The sequence below is a fragment of the Panthera onca genome, chromosome D3 (genome assembly GCF_046562875.1).
Source record: "Panthera onca isolate mPanOnc1 chromosome D3, mPanOnc1 haplotype 2, whole genome shotgun sequence".
Classification (NCBI taxonomy): domain Eukaryota; kingdom Metazoa; phylum Chordata; class Mammalia; order Carnivora; family Felidae; genus Panthera; species Panthera onca.
In genome coordinates, this window is record NC_138350.1 from 73,502,361 (window position 1) to 73,521,082 (window position 18,722).

Below are 18,722 nucleotides of genomic sequence, written 5' to 3' on the forward strand. Positions count from 1 at the left end.
CTGGTTCAGGAGACATAATCCCATTTATTGTGTTTCCTAACATTTCAGTGATACTGTTTATTTTCCTAATGCACTACTGTTATTCCTTTATTACTGCTATTTCATTACCAGCAGAAGAAATCATAGTATAATTAAAACTGATTTATTCTGGGGTACAGTGGAGTACACAGTGTTTTAGAATATCTTAAGAGATGGCACAGAACAAAAAACAACTTACTATTAGCACTAAACTTGAATCCTTGGGGTGCCCGGGGGGCTTAGTCAATTAAGCATCTGATGCTTGATTTCGGCTCAGGTCATGATCTCACGGTTCGTGAGTTCGAGACCCACGTCAGGCTCTGCGCTGACAGTGCAGAGCCTGCTTGGGATTCTCTCTCTGTCCATCCCCCACTGCACACTCGAGAAATAAATAAATAAATAAACTTGAATTCTTTCTCTTTTTTTTTTTTAAACAAATATTTCTGTTCCCTTTGTTGGTGCTTCAGAAGATAATGCACCGGCAAACACACGCACCCCGTGGGCAGCTAAATTCCGTGAGCTTTAAGGAATATCAAGAAAGCTCTGGGAAGTGCATCCATTCTGGAGAGAAGGTGCAACACTTTCCCCAAACCTGCTATTGTAACAACTCCACTCCTGGCCTATGGGTAGACTGAACTGAAATACTTGAAGAAGTGACTTAAAACCCTCTGGATTTGGGAGTTTTTGCAAGCCTCTATGGCTCCCTTCATCCTTAACCAAAATCAAATACGTTCAACAACAAAAGGTATAAACGACAAAAATCTCTCAACCAGTGCAGACTTTCAGAAGTCCCGCGTGTCTTCACTTCCTTTTCACCTGAAACAGCCAGACCAGATTCATTTGAGAGATTTTGTCCTCTTGTATTTGGCCAAAACATAATGAAGGCACAGAGTTGAATCCCTACATTCTGTAAGATTTCATATCATTTGGACCCATTTTGTCTTTGTAATTCTCAAGCAAAAATTTAAACACAAAAAGTTGGCAAAGACAGGGAGGAAAGGGGAACGATTCCCCTCCAGGGCGATTTTGGCCCCCAGAAGGCATTTGGCAGTGTCTGGAGACATTTTTGGTTGTCACAACTTGGGGCGGGGAAAGGGGTGGAGGGGCAGTGCTACTGTCATCAGTGGGTAGAGACCAGGCATGCTGCTGAACGCCCTATAAATGTTAGAATAGAATTCCCACAACAAAAAATGCTCCGTCCCCAAGTCTCAACTGCATCTAGAATGAGAAGACAGACCTGTGCTGAGGGAAAATTACATTAAAGAGCAAAAAGGAAGAATCGAGTTGGGAGAAAAGATGTACTAGAATTTAACTTATAGTTTAGCACGAACTCTTCCTAAATACACAGTGGCTTATGCCTTTTAACCCAAACTTGAGCTGGAGCGTTTCAGGAGACCTTCACAAACATCTTCTGTCCACAGAACAAAGGGAAAATGATGGTCAACCAGGCAGCCTGCTAATTAGCGGGCAGATAAAACACATCAAAACTTGAGTATTCCCAACTGGGCAATTTCAAAAGCGAGCAATCCACTAATTAAAAATGCTGGAAGTCTAGCTTTTTCAAAACAGGTTAAATACTGGCTGGGTTCCTTCACAAATAGATTCCCAACCAATCAGATCTGACTGCTCTTTTCCCATCCCTTCTCGTTTCTATCTTTCTCATTTCCTGACCTCACACTGCTCCACCTTCCTTTCTGCTTCCTCCCTTTCACTGATCTCTTTTAAACAGGCTTTTCTCCACCCCTTGGCCTCCTGCTAGATCTAAAAGATAAGGACCAATCTCTAGCTCTCCCAAACCTAATAGAACAATTATATGATCTCTGATATACTTTTTTCTTTGAAAAAAAAAAAAAAGAAAAGAAAAAAATACCCGTATGACTGGTGCTCATTTATCCAGAGCAAGAAGCCACAGAAGCAAGAGCACTGATATCTGTGACTCATAATGAATGTAAACATGTTGCTTTTAAGTCATTCGTTTCCATCGTCCCTCCCACTGAGCCTCATCAGGCCTGCCAGTTTGTGAGCATTTCCTCAACAGCTACCCCAGTACAACTCCGAGGGCATCTAAGGACAGCCTACCTCTGAATCACCTGGTATATTCATTGCAAAATCAGCATCTTGGGGCCCACTGCTGACCTACTGAGTCCGGATCTCCCGAGAACACGGTGTTTTTAACAAGGTCCCCAAGTCATGTTCATGTGCACCGCAGTTTGAGAACCACCAGCCTGACTTATCGGGAACAGAAGAGCAGAGGCACCACCCCCCCTTGCCCCTCTCACTCCGTATCTTACAATTCCTGCCGAGGGTGCCAGATTCAACAGCGTTCAACACGCAGGCCCGTCACATCTGTATCCAGACGCATTTGCATTTTGCCCTGACTCACTTTTTAGTAAACCTGCACGTGTCCTACCATGGGCCATTCCTTAATGTCTGCAGGTATACACAGGCACTGCACGCACTTCTGTACCTCCATGTTTTTGTACCTGCTATTTATTCCCTCTACTTGAACTGTTCCATCTCTCAAAATACAATAGCAGCTAACATTTAGTGAGCTTAAATATACGTCTGACACTGTGCTAAGCACGTCAATGCACTAACAGAACCACCATTTCATACATGAAAACACTGAGGCTTCGACGGAATAGGAAGGTCTCCCAAGCATGCAGCACACACAGGTGCTGTCAACGCCAAAGCCAGGGTGTACTCTTTTCCGCCACTGTAAATGCCTCCCTGAGAGAACGTCATTTCTTTCCATGACCATCTTGAATGTTACTTCTCAAATGTCTCCCTAGGCAGAGTGAAAACATTTGGGAGTTTATGCCTATTCTTGGGTCCACAAAAGATTACAGAATTATATACAACACAAATATGTAAGAGTAAATATTTGAAGAAATCAAGAGACTGGAAAATAAAAACAGGGGAATAATAAATCCAGAAATATGATAAGCTTATCAAAATGTACACTGTGATGGACTGGATATTTGTTAGAAACGGGTCAAAATTCTACACGAAAAACAAAAGGGGAACAAGATTCACAATGAGTATGGGATAAAAGCACACAAACAGTTCAGGAAATTTATTAAAGCAACGTAGTAACAAATGAAAAACTGCCTGGGATGGAGGCTGTCCGAACATTTAGTTCCTACCTCTCCCTTGTCCGACCATCACTCTCCATCTAAGATGGGAATAAAGAATAGAAACACAATAACCTGGGCAGCGGAAGGGAAAGGAAAACAGCAAGTGGATGGCAGAAATTATTCTTCCAAAAGACTAATATGGGTTCCACTGTTCCAGACATCTCTAATTTATTTTACCCTAAATAAGGACACACTTGGTAATTTCTACGGGATTGACAGTGGTTTAGGAGGCAACCTGACAATCCACAAAATTTCATTCTGTTAGAGTAGTTCTGCATAAGCCCCTCAGACACTTCAGCATCAAAACACAAAAGCAAAGATTGGGCAGAACTAGGGCCAGAGACACCATTTTGAAAAAAGACACAGATAATTTTTAATTTCTATGATTCCCCATCCATATTCATTAAACTTATGATCTGAATCCTCAAATCTCTACTTTGTTTATGTGCAAGATCAAAACTATCAGATAGACTAGGAAAATCTCAGAAAACACAGCTCTGGGAGTTGGAAGAGAGACTCAGATTTTACCAACCACTCTGCATTAGCCAGCTCACTGGTCTGACCCAGTCACTGGCCTCTCTGAACTCACTTTTGTCAACTACTAGTGGGTTTGAGTTCCATTCTTGGAAATAGAGAAGGCTAGTATATTTGGACAACTCTCCCACAAGAAACTAAAAATGATGGGTAAATTTTTAAAAATCTTCTTTAAAATGCTAATAAACTGACAAGATAATAAGGAATTATCAAGTCAAAATCAAAGTGAAAGCTAGAACCCAGGAAGGAAAAGAAGACATTTTTACCCTAAGGACATCTGCTAACCTAGAAAATTGAATAGCCTCTTAGGTCAAGGAAAACAAACAAAAACCCAGGACCCATCCAAAGTAGGTATCTAACAGGAGATAACAGGGATAATAGGATTTCCAATCTCAAGGAGTTATTGTTAAAGTAAATAACTTAATTAATATTTGTTAAACACTTAGGGGAATACTTAGCCCATAGCAAATTCTCAGTAACCAACACCTACCCATGAGAGCATAACTTAATAGCATGCTCCAAAATCTAAGATAATCAAACCACGTGAATCGGTAAAATTATGATTTATTCAAAGAAATAACTCTTAGTTCTGCTAAACAGGTCAGGGACTTTCAAACATTCTCCTGGATTTGAGAAACAGCCAAGATGTTTAGAGTAAACAAATCCCACCTTCTTCATAAACCTCTACAGCAAAATCACAGTAAGAATTCAGTAGATGTTAGATTTGTTTAGTGACTTAATTTACCTTCAGAATATCCCCTTCATATCTCACGACTGCAACATACGTTTGTGTTCTGTATAAATGATATGCTGTCAAAAGTTATGTATGCTGACCTGAGACCCAACCTAAGAACACAGGCTAAATGGTATATAGGTTTAACCTTGACTTGAAATAAACAACTGTTAGTTACCTAACTGTTGATTTGGGATAATTAGAGTTGTGTATTGGTCCTTTCCACACTTAGAGCCCAGATCATGCCAAGTGCCCAAGGCCCTAGAGTTTCATGAAGTCAGAAAACAACTAAAGTGGTTTTTCTGAGTTGCTTTAAAAGTCTACGAGTTACTACTCTTGGAGAAATACATTGATTCCCTGCTGAAAGCTTCTATACGTTCAGAATGCATTGGGAGTTTGTTCTTGAGGGAAACAAAATCACTCCGAAACATGTTGAGGTCTATACTGTCTCAAATCCTTCGCTCTACAACAACAGACACCATTAAATATCCTCCACACCATCATGGAGACTCACAGACTGGGTACATCTGTGGCTCCTACTAATTTCCTAGTCCAGGAAGAACCCTTGGCTGAGCCCTCCACACAAACTGAGATGGCATATGCTCTCCATCAGTGCCAGATGAATTTAGAGTTCAAAATATTTCATCAGCAAAGAGCGTGTTAAGGATGTGCACATTTTCATTAGTACCCAGTATAATAAGAGCTCTAAGTAGAGTAATGTGAAGTCAAATTTGAGTATCAGTACAGATGAAGGAAGAGCTGAAAAGCTTCAAATATTGATGGACGATGTCCATAGAACCATGATCACTTCTTTCTTTTTCCATAAGAAATAAGATAAGCTTCATAATGAGTGATCTGAGCACTAACAAGAAACTTCCCGCACTTTCCAAAGCTGACCAAGCAAAAGATGAGGGTTGTGGTGATGCATCTTACAAAACTTTGAAGACACTTCTGATATGAGGAACAGAGACCTGGGCTTTCCATTTTCAGATCATTGCTGTCAATGCTGGCTTTCTGAGTGCTAATGGATTTCCTTACCAAATAAATCTGAAAACTCAAAAAGCCAAGTACAACATGACTTGTATCTCTACATAAATATCTATTTGCGTGTGTGTATATATATGCACAAAGAAAGGTAAAAAATGAAAACACTAGGAGGAAAGAATAGTAGGAAAAGTTGTTCAGAAAAGAATTATTCCAATATTTTAGCTTTATTAACCTCCAACTTTAACTTCAATCATTAATATGTCCTTTAGAACACTCCTTAAACAATCATTATTTTCCTGAAGTTAAAACCAAACTATTTTTCAAAAATGAAAACTAAATAATCTCAGATATTTAAAATATGGAGTTAATTGCATTTTGCAGTGCTATAAACTGAGAAACACATTTTCATATAACATGAAAGATCATATGAAAGCAACAAAATAAAATACATAACTATTGCATTTTAAATGTGTTGGTGTTTCTGAAATTCCTAAACCGTCTTGAGAACTCAAGCTGAGTAAACGTTTCAGTTATGAAATTGAGGAGGGGAAAAAAGCAACCTGAAGTCTTTAGATCAATCCATACAATTTGGAAGTATCAAAGATCATCTAATTTGGATAATATTCCAATTTGAATAATCTAACATGAAACATGGAGAGATGGGTATTTTTTAGCAACCTTCTATTCCAAATGTTTGAAACTAGACCTGTCAGAGTCTTCCTCTTAAAGAGAAGTTAATCCTTCCAAGATCTCATCATTCTAACAAGAACCCAGAAAGCAGAGAGCCACAAATATCTTGAGGCAGCCGTGCAATATGAATTGTATTTGCCTCCTTTGACTTTTTGGAATCTAACCTATCTAAAAGCCCTTAACAAAGATCAATTTTACTAAGACAATGTTCTTAACTTATTTCAAATCAGGTGAGAATAACAATTAGAAATGACTGAAGATAAAACCAACATACCATCCAACTCCAATATCACAGAGGTCAGCCTCAAAGCATCTAAATTAAAAGTGAATATATTTGGGGAAGTTTTTAACGAGGTGCTTGGTACATTTAAAGATGTATTTACAAATACACAGCACAAAGTGTGAGAAATAAAAGCCAGATACTTTAGAAAACATGACACAACAACAAAAAAGTTAAAATGTTTCATTTCCTATAGAACAGGCTGTATAACTCGTATGTACATGTAATTATACATGTATTGTTCAATTCACACATGTGATCTTTATGTTGCAAAGTCCTAAATACCGTAATGACTTAAGACACACGCATTGATTTTTTTTTAAATGCCTACTTGATAAATAATTTATTTCAGGGCAGGGGGAAAAAGAGCCAATATAAAACATGTAACAGTTTTATCATTTCTTCTCTTTTTCCCCCCATACCTCTTTTCTCCCTGGGGTGCCATTCCTGTGGCTCTGGGAAAGGGCTGCTGGCTTAATTGAAATATTTGGAGGCTGGACTGGCTGTGCACTGCCACAATGGTTCACTTCTCCCAAATGGCCTCTGTTCCCTGTGCTTCTTTCTTCTTCTATTTCCTTTCATACTTCAACCAAGTCCACTTCTCCCGTTTCTTCTAGTCTCATTTCATCCCACCCCCTATTTACAGATGCTCAACAGATACTGGTGAAGCCACATAGTTTTAAGTATTCAAAAATCTTCCCTAAAATCCTGTTTCCTAGCACAGTCCCTCTTGCTTCCAATAATCACTCCTATAAGATGATTTTCATTTTATTCTTTCAACATCCCAACCTTATACCTGTGTTTAACACTGCAGCCTCTGACCCGGCTGGCAATGACAAGCAATCAATCTTACATGTTATCTTCAGGGGTCATGCCTTAGTTTTAGGCCAATTTTCTTTGTATTTAGGCTCAAATGTGCAAACCACACTATATTACTCTGCAAAACATCAATGAGAAGGCTTAATTAAGTAACACTGACAGATAAATCCATTTCTTTCGCAGTAATCAAATCAAAGCAGGTTGACATAACACAGGAACTTAATACAGTTATTCCCTTGTAATTGGAAAAAGGCCCTTTACTTCTCATTAAAGCAATCTTCTGGGTATTGGCATAATAAGAAGGCTCAGAGCTTTAATACTGCCCTATAAAAGTCTCAAGATACAGACCCCTTAAGCAAACAAGCCAGATTATCTAATTCCTTGATCACAGCAGAACATGTCGTTCCTACTGTTTTAAACTACTAATTCTTTATCTCTGTTGCAATTAAAAAGAGGTAAATCAGTATCAAACACATACAACAGAAATCTGTAAAAATGCATAAACTGTTTACAGTTTTAGGTAATCTATCTCCACATGTATTTGAAGGGAAGCAGTCCATTAAAAATGAATTTGAAATACTTTGCAAATGTGAAATTGTAATAGCTTGGATCAGGGGGAAAATCTCTTTATTTTACTTAATGGGCTCAACAGGATGCATTTTGCCTAAATTTACAGGCTGATACTCAAGCATACAGTACAACTTTAATAATCAGAATTATGAGAGGACAGAATGTGAAGAAGGACATTTAATTTCTGTGACATTTAAAGAACAATCAGTTACCTGGTCAACTGAAGACCGCATGCCCAGGCTGAATCCCACAAAGAACAGGACATTACACCATGTTCCTACCCCCAAACCAAACTTCAAACTCCAGGAACTTCAAACAAACAAACACACAAACAAATGAAAAACAAGAAACAGAGATATCGCGGCCCCACCTGGAAACTACTCAAGAAAAGATCAAGGGTCGAAGTCAAGACAAAACATATTTTTAAATTTCTCCTATGCTTCTTTACTTTTTAATTTTAAAATGGTTTTCATTACGAGGCAGTTAAAACGCTGACATTTGCTGGGTCTGAACCATCTGCAAGTAGGTTACATGAGCCAGGTCTGTTCATCACTTTAGTACTGCTGTGTGCACTTCCTAAGAACAAAAGCAGAATAGTTATCGAAATGGGGGAAATGACCATTGATATAATACTTTCATCTAACCCATACTCCACATTCTAACTTGTCACTCTTTCCCCCTTTTGTGGTGGCCATGGTGCCGCCACTATCCAAGACAACCAGCAAACCACTCCATGACTGACAACGGACCTCAAGTACAATAACGCGTTTAATCAAGAACAGAAAAACAAACAACGAACAAAATCCAGGATGAGTCATCGCACTTATGCTTCACCTCTCTTTCATCTATTTTAATCTGAAATGGTTTCTCAGTCTCTTCTTTTTGTGACACTGACATTTTTGAAGAGTATAGGCCAGTCATTTTAGAGAATGTGTCTCAATTTGGGTCTATCTGATGCATCCTCATGATTCTATTCAGGTGAATATAACAGCACAAAAGTGCCCTTGGGTCTCTCCTAGGACATCACCTACAGAACCATACGATGGCAGGGTCGTCTGCCCCCTTCATCTGCCATATTCATCACCTGGTCAAGGTATTGTGGGAATTCATCATTGTACAATTACAACTTTTCCTTGTGCAGATAATCACCAATCTATGGGAAGATACTTCAAGACCATTACAACTAATTTTCAATTATGTGTTTATTGGGGAAAAAAATTAAAATACAAAAGCATATAAAGTAAAAAGTGAAAATTCCCTCAGTACCCACTTTCCCCATCCTTGTGCCGGTGATAACCCGTAACAGTTTCTTAGGCAGTCGTACCGATCTTCTGGTCTGTGGTCAACTGGGTTTCTTTTTTAAACCACAGAAATGTAGGGCAATAAATGTAAAACTTTACTAAAATTTCTGTTCTATCGGAATGGGTAAGAAATATTCCTCAGTTGTTTATTTAGGTTCTCGTGACATCTCAGTGGATATAATTATTAGTGGCAGCCTTGTGACCTAGGTGGGGTTCGGGAGGACAGAGACTAGAAGAAATGAAGACAGACCACTAGCTTTGAGGGAATTCAGCCAAAAGACAAGACTGAGCAACCTACTTGTGAATCAGTGCGATGCATCAAGCCGAGTTAATCCATCCTGAAGTGGATGATGCCCTGACTGGCTACTCGTTCACTGCCTCTTTCCACCATGTTATACAAACTACTGCGCAAGAAGATCTTCCAGAGGAGGAGCACTTCCCAATTAAAGTCAAATACAGTGACATCAGGACACGTATGACAGACAGAAAAAAAATCAAGTGGGGTTTTCATAGGCTGGTAAAAAAAAAAAAAAAAAAAGTGGGAAACAGATCTAAAAGTTTTTAAAAGTGGGAAGTAAACTGGCACATTAAAAAGCACATATTCTCACATTTAGAATCAGGTATACAAATGAACAAAAACTGAAGAGAAAAGCTTGAGGACAGAAAAGACTGTAAGCGGAACTTGGCCATCTGATAGAACACATGCGTCTCATACAATATTGAGTGAGTTACCTTACTGTTATCGATAGAAGGTGATAATAGTCCCTCTAACCTTGGGGTGAAGCCCATGTCATTTTATAAACTGAACAGTGCTGGTGGATTTCAACTCTGACTTGTAAATGCTTAGAAAATTTTCCTCACAATTCCATTTCAGCCAGATGCCTGGCAGACACGGGCAAAGGTTTTCTTATGGCGCTTATAATTTGTGTGTGTGGGTGTGTGTGTGTGTAAAATCAGCATACACACACAAATATACTACACACACTTTAATCTACTAATAGCTTCTTGATAGAATGATCGTGTTTAAAATGGTTCCCAGATGTTGCAACTTGTTCAACTGACATCACCTTGTTTTTGATCAGACTAGTCAGAGAAGTCTGCCGGTGACTTAAGGGTTTTGCTTTTATCTCACAGTAATGGAACCACACTTTTGTTTTCCGCTTTCTGCTTTCCAAAATGTGTTTTATATTCATCTCGTTTTAAATGATTTATCTCGAATCATAGAAAGTATGAAGCTGGATTCAAAGAAGCTGCATACTTAAGTATGAGCACACTAACACTACTTTCAAAACCATAAAAAAAAAAAAAAAAATCACACGATTGGCAGGTATCCTATATAAAAGAGGCCATTCCGTTCCCCTGTTTAAATCTAACAGGCAACAGAATACTTGCTAAAGTTTATTAGAATACTTGCTGAAATAGGAAAGTTGGATAGTAGTACAATGACTGAGTTTTCGTATCTAGCAACATGCATTTTTAAATCATGTCAGCAATGAAAACAAAATTGCCAGTGTCCCCCCTGAGCTGCCCTGCAATCCTACACAAGACCATTTCACCAACACAACACAAATTTGGCACTGGTTTGAAAAAGACCAGGGCTGTGACAGCAGGTCTGGAATGACAAAAATGGACTGTAGCTTTCCCCAAATACGCTGTACTCTTACTTTCACTTTCAAGTGCTTTAAGGCACTCTCATAACCGAGGCAGTCAAAATTCATCTGCATGAATTTCCTCGTCCAGCTTTTGGGGACAGAAATTGAAATGCATTAGAAAGCATCAACTGGTATTTTCTTAAGCCTAATGGCATCAAATTCACCAGAATAACCGTTGTTTTCTTCTAGTAGGTCTGCAACTTGGATGCGGCCTGCCTCCTGCCCATCTGATAGCCAGGCAGCACTGGTCAGAGAGAGATGGGCTGCTCAGATGTACTGGTCTTACAAATTCACTAAGTGGAATGGTAAAAAGCTGTAACTCTTCCTCAGGAATGGAAGAAATGTCGTTCGTTTGAAAGGAGATAGAAGCAAAGACCTGAAGAATGACAATAACCAGGCATCTTGAAAGAAAACAAGGAGCAGGGAAGGGGTCCAGGGAAGCCAGAGCTGTCTGTCAGCAGAAAATAATGATTTATCTGATGAGATTAGCAGAAAGTTTGATTAGAAAAGATGCCTTCTTAACATAGCAAAGATTGCGATACTACTTTAAGATTTTGGTGTAGGAAAAAACAGTGCCTGCCAAACGCGGTCTGTAACAGCACAGGCTAGCCATGAGTGATACAGTGGGAAAATAGCCACTAAGCCAGATTTTATTTGATTTGTACTGATGATTTTTATTAGAATACATGGATCATTGCTTCAACCTTTCCATGTAAAACCAAATCAAATTCAAAAACTCACACATCAGTCACCTAACCTTATGTCATTCCTTCTGCTTTACTAAAGTTGAGCCACATTTCAGCTGATCTGTCCTCGATAAATCGTTCAGCTACTCAAAACTGCTGGGCCAAATTCTGGGAGGCAAGCGGTACACAAAAGAAACCGCTACATCTGCAGTTACAAACAAGAACGCCAAAGAAAGAAATACCGCAAGCCTCATGGACACAGACTGAAATCAAAGCAATATATGGACAATGCAAAACAAGACAAAATGAATTCTCCTCATTGCATCAACTGTATTGTAATTTATCATTAAAAGGCACACCCACCCCTCAGCTTTCTTTTTCCCCCCACCACTTTTAACTAAAGGCAGTGTGCGAGACCCTGCAAAGCAGTGGCTCTGAGAAAGTTCACCATTAGATAGAGTTAACGAGATCTAATCAGCTTTAGACATGAGAAATAATAATAATGATCAGTTCTACAATCAAAACACATTACAGTCCTTAAGGTAAAAAAATTAATATTACATATTCAGTTTATAGCAAGCCTCCACGTGATTTATACAAATGGCTTCACTGAAAGGAACGAAATTTAATGACACGGAGCATGGCAACGGATCTTCCGACAAAAAGTGCCTATATCCTACTTCCCACCCTTCTTTTACTTTTTTTCCTTTCTTCCTCAGCAGTATTGCAGGTTTCAACTTAAACCTATGAGCGGTAGCTCTTATTTGGATATCCACTTCTGGCGAACTGATCAGCCCACCTTCGGGACTCCCTTCAGTGTCCTAAGGGAGTCCTGAAATGCACTGTTACCTTCTTTTCAGAGAAGGTAAACAGCTTTCTCAGGTAAAGGCCATCAGCAGGCCCCCAACCCAACGTCTACCGGAGGCTGCGCTACGCGCCAGTGCCTCGGTGAAAATCCGATACCTCTGAAATCGACTGGTCACCAAACTTCCGGGGCCCCGGGGTACGAGGCTGTGTTCCTCAGCCCACGTTGCTTCCTGAGCCCGATCACACAGGAAGTCGAGTTCTCCCATCCTCCTCTGCGGTCGGGTGGGACCATGTGACTAAGACCTGGCCAATAGAAGGTGAGCGGCAGTAATGCTTGCCTCCAGGCCTGGCCTCTAAAACCTCCTGTGATTCTCCAAGCGCTTTCTCTTTCCTCTTTGTTCTGCTGGATACACAGAATCTAGTGAATCCCAGAGGCCCCGGGGGGATGGCAGAGCTAAGGAATGAAAGAACCCAGACCCAAGAACTGACCGCAGGCCACACAGCCTACCTCCACGGGTCTGTGACACCAGCGGGAAATAACCCTTTGCTGTGTTAAGCTACTAAAGTTTGGGGGTTGCTTGTTCCAGCAATTAGCATACCCTGACTAATGCACCCTCCAAAACAGACTTCCGAGAATTCTGGCGCTATGATTCCATCTTCCAAGCAAAGCAAACATACGCAGTTAGAGAGCTGGCACTAGTCAGAATTGTGAGGCAGGGGAAATTGGCCTTTGAACTATCCTTCTCTCCCTTTCAGACTTGTTTTCCCCTCTTAGCATTTCCTCCCTCTGAGCACCAAATGTTCTCAGGCTGCTCAGTCTTGTCTGCCTCAAGAAAATAAATCCAATACATTCATTAGCCATTCTTTTTTTTTCCAGCCACTATCTTTCAGCCATAAGTGTTGAGCGGCTTGATACTTGTGTGATTTGGGAGAAATTCTTTAACATCTCAGATTCTGGGTGTCCTCATCTGTAAAATGGGAATGATGGCATCCACCCTCTAGCATTGTTGAGATGATTGAAGATAATTTAGGGGAAATGTCACCATGGAATCTGGGGCACAGTGGGGTCTCAAAAAGGGGATGAGGAGATATCTCCTGTTTTTATTATTATTACTGTTAATATCACAGTGTGATAGTTGGCACCAAAGGGATACAAAAAAAAAAAAAAAAAAAATCAATCTAAAATAGGGCTTTCTCCCTGAAATATAAAACCTAGGTTGGGAGAAAAATCACACATAAGTAAAAAGCAGTATTTGAGTACTGAAAGAATGGTGAATTTTATGGAATTTTAGAGAAAAGAGCTGGAATCACCACATGCAAAATACTGACAGTTTGGGGTGTGGAAAAGAGGAAGCGGGCGGTGGCATTCTGGTGAGTGGTGCCCGCACTATGTACTCATCTACCCAACCCCATGTTCAATACCGTCACACTGGGAACTCAGAATCAGCACTGGTGAGATCATTTACACCATGGAAATTGGCAAACATTACAAATCAGGGCTTTTTTTTTGGGGGGGGGGGGGGGAAGCAGATTATTAAACATTTCTCACCACACCAAAGAAAACAATCATTCATTGTAAGGAATTTTTACTCAAACTGCCTCATGTAATTCCCACAGTCACTACCAAGGTACGCTGTATTATCCTCATTTCACAGATGAAGAATCAGGCCTCATGATGTCAAGGGATTGGCAAAGAATTCTGTTGCCTGTGTGTCCTTCACTAAAACCTATGCTGCTTACAAAAGTGAAGGGCATCTGGATTTCTTTTTCTCAGCATATCAAATATATATTCCCATGAACACAGAAAGCTAGTCCTTAAAAACATCAGAGTTCAGGCAGGCCCCTCCTACCCTTTTTCCATTGTTTCCTCATTTTGCTCACCCACTCAGCTGACTTTCTTAACAATACAACGTACCTCATTTCTCACCATTCTTTCTTCACACACCCAAGTCAATCTTTTCTGTAGAGACACCCTTTCAAGCATTACCCATTGCACTGTTTTAAGAAATACACTTGTGCCTATGGGTTAGAAGAAGTTACGAATCATCTGTAAATCAATGCTCTCTCGTACACCTGTCCTCACCGAGATTGTCTACTGTATCCTGGGCTGAGCTGCGGACAGTGCAGTGAGTTAGGCAAGTCTGGGTTTAGGAGGAACCGAGACACCTCTTGGATTCAGAAGAGGTCCCTGACATTAGTTCAATAACGACTGCTATCAACAGCTACTGTCAGGCTTGGGTATGAGCCTGGGGTGGGAGAAAAGCCAGGAAACATCAACAGATTTAAGGTGCAGCCTGAGATCCCAGAAGACATCTGTACCAAGGGTGACTTTAAATGGCAATGGGTGCTTGTCATCTTGGTAATACATCATCACTCCTTTCCTGCCTGACCGGAGTCTGGCCATCTTACAAGACCCAGAGCCTTCCGAGGACAGAAAAACAAATGTGCAAAGGCAGCGAAGCACAAGAGAACATCCCCCATGCAGGGCATGGCAAGGCACACAATGAGCATGAAGAATAAAGGTATTAAAGTTGCAGTGGTCACCAACGAAGAAATGTTGAATCTGGGCAGGGCCAGAGGAAGACAAAGTCCTACGAAGTTTATTGTTCAATCTGAAGGCCTTAGGCAGGCACCAGAGTATAAAAGCATCCACTTCATATTTACATCGTGGAAATGGTAGCCATGGGGACAATGGGTTGTTAAGGTGAGAACCTGGAGATAAAGAGACTAATTAGGAGGCAAGAAACTACTGTTATAGCAAAGATAACAAATAATTCAGGATAACACTGGGGAAAGGGAATAGACAGGGGTTGGCAGCTAACTTGGGAAGGTAAGGCAAGTAGTCAGGAGTAATTCCCGGATTTTTATCTGATGGATATTTGTGCAGATCTAGGGTAGGTGGTAAAAAAGAGTGTATTTTAGACATTTGTGTTCTAAGTGTCCATTGGCCACCCAAGTATAAGATGCAGCAAAAGAACTAACTATGTGAGTTTGGAGCTCAGAACAGAGACATATAAATAAAGGTAATTTTAGGTGCAGTCTAATTAGAAGTCCCATCATAGGGGCGCCTGGGTGGCTCAGTCAGGTGAGCGTCCGACTCTTGGTTTCGGGTCAGGTCATGATCTCATAGTATTATGAATTCAAGCCCTGCATCAGGCTCTGTGCCACTTGCTGTGCACTTCCTGTGCAAGTAGCACAGAGCCTGCCTGGGACTCTCTCTGTCCCTCTCTCTCTGATCCCTCCTCCCAACTTGTGCCATCTCTGTCTCTCTCGATATAAATAAATAAACTTAAAAAAATTTAAATAAAAATAAATAAATAAAAGTAGATTTCTAGAGAGAATTTACCGGCCCAGGTAAGTGGAAAGTCCGGAGACAAGGCAGGTTTTAGGATTGACATATCCAATGGATCCACCATATCAACAAAACCAAAGTTCTCTCCCAGCCCTCCACTCTGCCACCTTTTTATAACCTTCATCCCAAAGCTGAAACCCATCATGGTCATACAATTTCTGGGTCTACTTACTTCTTTATTCCTCTACTTACTTGCAGAGAGTTCGGTTTACAAAAGAACAAAATTTGTCCTCAGTTTGCCTTCACTGGATCCATCACGCAACCAAGCCCTAAAGCCACAAGATACCTGCATGGATTTACAAAGACCTGCATGACCCAAATTAAAAAACACAGCAAAGGAGTTAGGATTACCCTGATCATCAGCATAGTCCAATCACAGCTGTCCCTGACGATGTAGTAATCCCACGCAAAGTACAAGGACACCACACACTGAGGAGGAGATGGGGTATATGTTAGTGACAACCACAACTGGAGGCAGAGCCCCAACCGCCTTTGGTGAATTAGTATCTGGTGCGCAGTGTACAGGCAAAGAGGTCTTTGTAAAGGGACATGCAAATCCCATCACGCCATTCCTTTTTTTAATACATCAACATCTTCCCCTTGATGTCAGGATAAGAGAAAAATTCTGAATTATGGACATCAAGGCCATTTTGGCCACGTACCCAGAGACCCTCCTTTTCTCTTCCATTTCCCCCAATCTCCTAACAAAGTTCAAACACTCCTGGTGGCCTGTTTCCCTCCCTCCCATATCAACTGTCAGCTAGATCATCCTAGAAGGAAGCTCTCCTTGCCTTCTAAATCAGGTGTCTTGTCCTTTCTTCTCTTTGATTAGGCTTGTCACAGATGGATGGAATTTTACATGTTTATGATTCTCAAGTGATTCCTTTCTTCCCCACTGAACAATAAGCTACATGAAGGCAAGAAGTGTCTTGTTTGCTTTCTGGCCTATACTGAGTACCCAGCATGTTGCAAGACAGGGAGAAAGCACATGGTATAATCTTAATTAATTGTATGGCCAGGCCTTGAGCACTTCAGATGTGCACACAGGAAAATAACAAAAACACTAACAGAATTTCTCAGGTTATGAAACATTCTGTACTGTTCTTATGACTTTGAGAAGGATGACCTCATACGATAGAAATTCAAAATTTCACTCTACTATTAACTAAAGCAATTCAACCACAGGTACACCACCAAGATCAGCTTAGCGCACATTTTCCTCCACAAGTTAATTAATAGTTCATTTCACAAACACACAAGTATGGGGTAAGACTCAGGAGAAACATGCAGATCAGTACTCTTAACACCTTGAAACACTTTCCAGTCACACGATGAGACAGGAGTTAATGTACGAATCTCAGGCTCCATGGTTTCTATAGTAAAAATGCAGTGAAACAGTCAGACTTCATGTATGTTTTGTCCCCTGACAGAAATAATCTCTTATACGGTCATTGTAAAGGGAAATATTTGCCTCTTTATGCTCACTTTGATATGCACCCTCGTGATTTGATACATATTATATAATCATTGGCCTCAGGACAGAGGAGCAAACAACTGTTACCTCCACAGTAAAACAGCTTTCTGTGATCTGGTGATAGCAAGACAGAAAGCGGGGTTGGCATTCCATGTCAGTTACTTAGACCACAGTTGCAGTGCAACATTTTCTGAAAACTTACCCACTGCAACTTCCCCATTGATGGAGAAGGGTGCCATTAACATTTCAAGAGTAAAGTGATCAGAACTCCGAAGTCAGAACCATCAACAGCCCACCGCAGTTTACTGGCTTTTGACTTTTCAGAGCACTTGCACACACCTTGCATCACTGCCCCCCATACCTGTGGAGGTGTGAGCAATTCAGGGGCTGTTGGTGCAAGTCCTCCAGGCAAGGCATTGGCACAGCTGGGAGGAGAACTCGTCATCTCTCCTCCCGATCTCTTTCCAAGTTGACTGTCACCCCTTTTCTTGTGCCACAAAAGAAATGTGACACCGTCAGAAGCTGGAACCCCAAATTTGAATGAAAGATCCTCTCTGTAGAAAGTTTAACTATCTGTCATCTCACAAATCAATCATTAAGAATCCAATTTCCTAATCATCAAGACTTCCTCTGGGTTAAATATGCCCCAGAGGAAAATTCTATTATTGAAATTAGCAGTGACTCTGAAAAGCATTTTCACGTACATTTTTCCCCACTTACTTATATGGAAACATAGAGATATCATTAAATTGAAAGTACATAGGAAGAGATGAACATATTACTTTGTAAGCCATGCTGAAAATTCTCAAAGATAAGAAGACATACAAGTCAATGAACAATTAACCCGCCAATGAAGAAAAGCGTTACTGTAAATCATGGACAGCTTAGGCAAACTGCACACACTCTGCCAGTTCCTAAAACCTCATCTTTCTCTTGACTGTGCATGACAGAAGGGGCCAGAAGTAAACTGAGAGGGAAGCAGTGGAGACCAGTCCCCTTGTGGATGGAAAATCTATTCTAAAAGTTCACTTACATAGCCTTAAGCACATGAGTGTCTCCTGTGTGCGGTGGTACAGAATAGAACACAGATTTAGCTGGATTGTAAAAAGGCCAACAGCATTTCTTCTACTTTATTCTAAACATTAGTTTATCAAAAGATGCAATGACACCATTAGTTCTGTCTACCCAATATCCATTCCGAACATCTTCTTCCCTCTTAACAGAACTGTGGGGGGAGGGGCGTGCTGTTTTGTTTGTTTTCAGTAGCCACCCCTCCTCCAAGTGGATCAGGGGAAGGTGACCTCATCTCCAATTCCAGACGTAGGGCCTGAGTACTGGTGCCAATCACAGGGACCAGTTTAAAATGGACATTGAGACACAAAGGCCTATCTGCCACCGGGTCCCTGGGAAAGGTCTACCTGCTCCAAGGAAAGCCACAAATTAGTAGGAGACGGATTTTTACTTTTTCTCTGGGCATATTCCTGTTTGGACATGATGCACAGAACTGCTGGCTGAATGTCCCAGGATGAGGCCAGCCCCCAAGGAGGAAAACATCAGGGATTTCAGGATACATTACATAGAGCAATTCATTTCCTTATGTTTAAGCCAATTTGAGTCAGGGTTTGTTGTTGTTGCTGTAGCTGAAAATATCCCCAAATTTACAGCAGATCCCCACCCCCTGC

General features: G+C 40.7%; 1 protein-coding gene across 22 annotated transcripts in view; it reads right to left on the reverse strand.

Moving 5' to 3' along the window:
- TCF4 (transcription factor 4) overlaps positions 1–18,722 on the reverse strand; it is a 353,798-nt gene that overhangs the window by 234,622 nt on the left and 100,454 nt on the right. The window contains exon 1 of one of the 22 annotated variants that reach the window (XM_060613927.3): positions 12,371–12,430. The exons of the other annotated variants lie outside the window; for them this stretch is intronic. The gene's annotated coding sequence lies outside the window, so the exon portion shown is untranslated. Of the gene's footprint in view, positions 1–12,370; positions 12,431–18,722 lie in introns of those variants that run through there. 22 annotated transcript variants of the gene reach the window in all.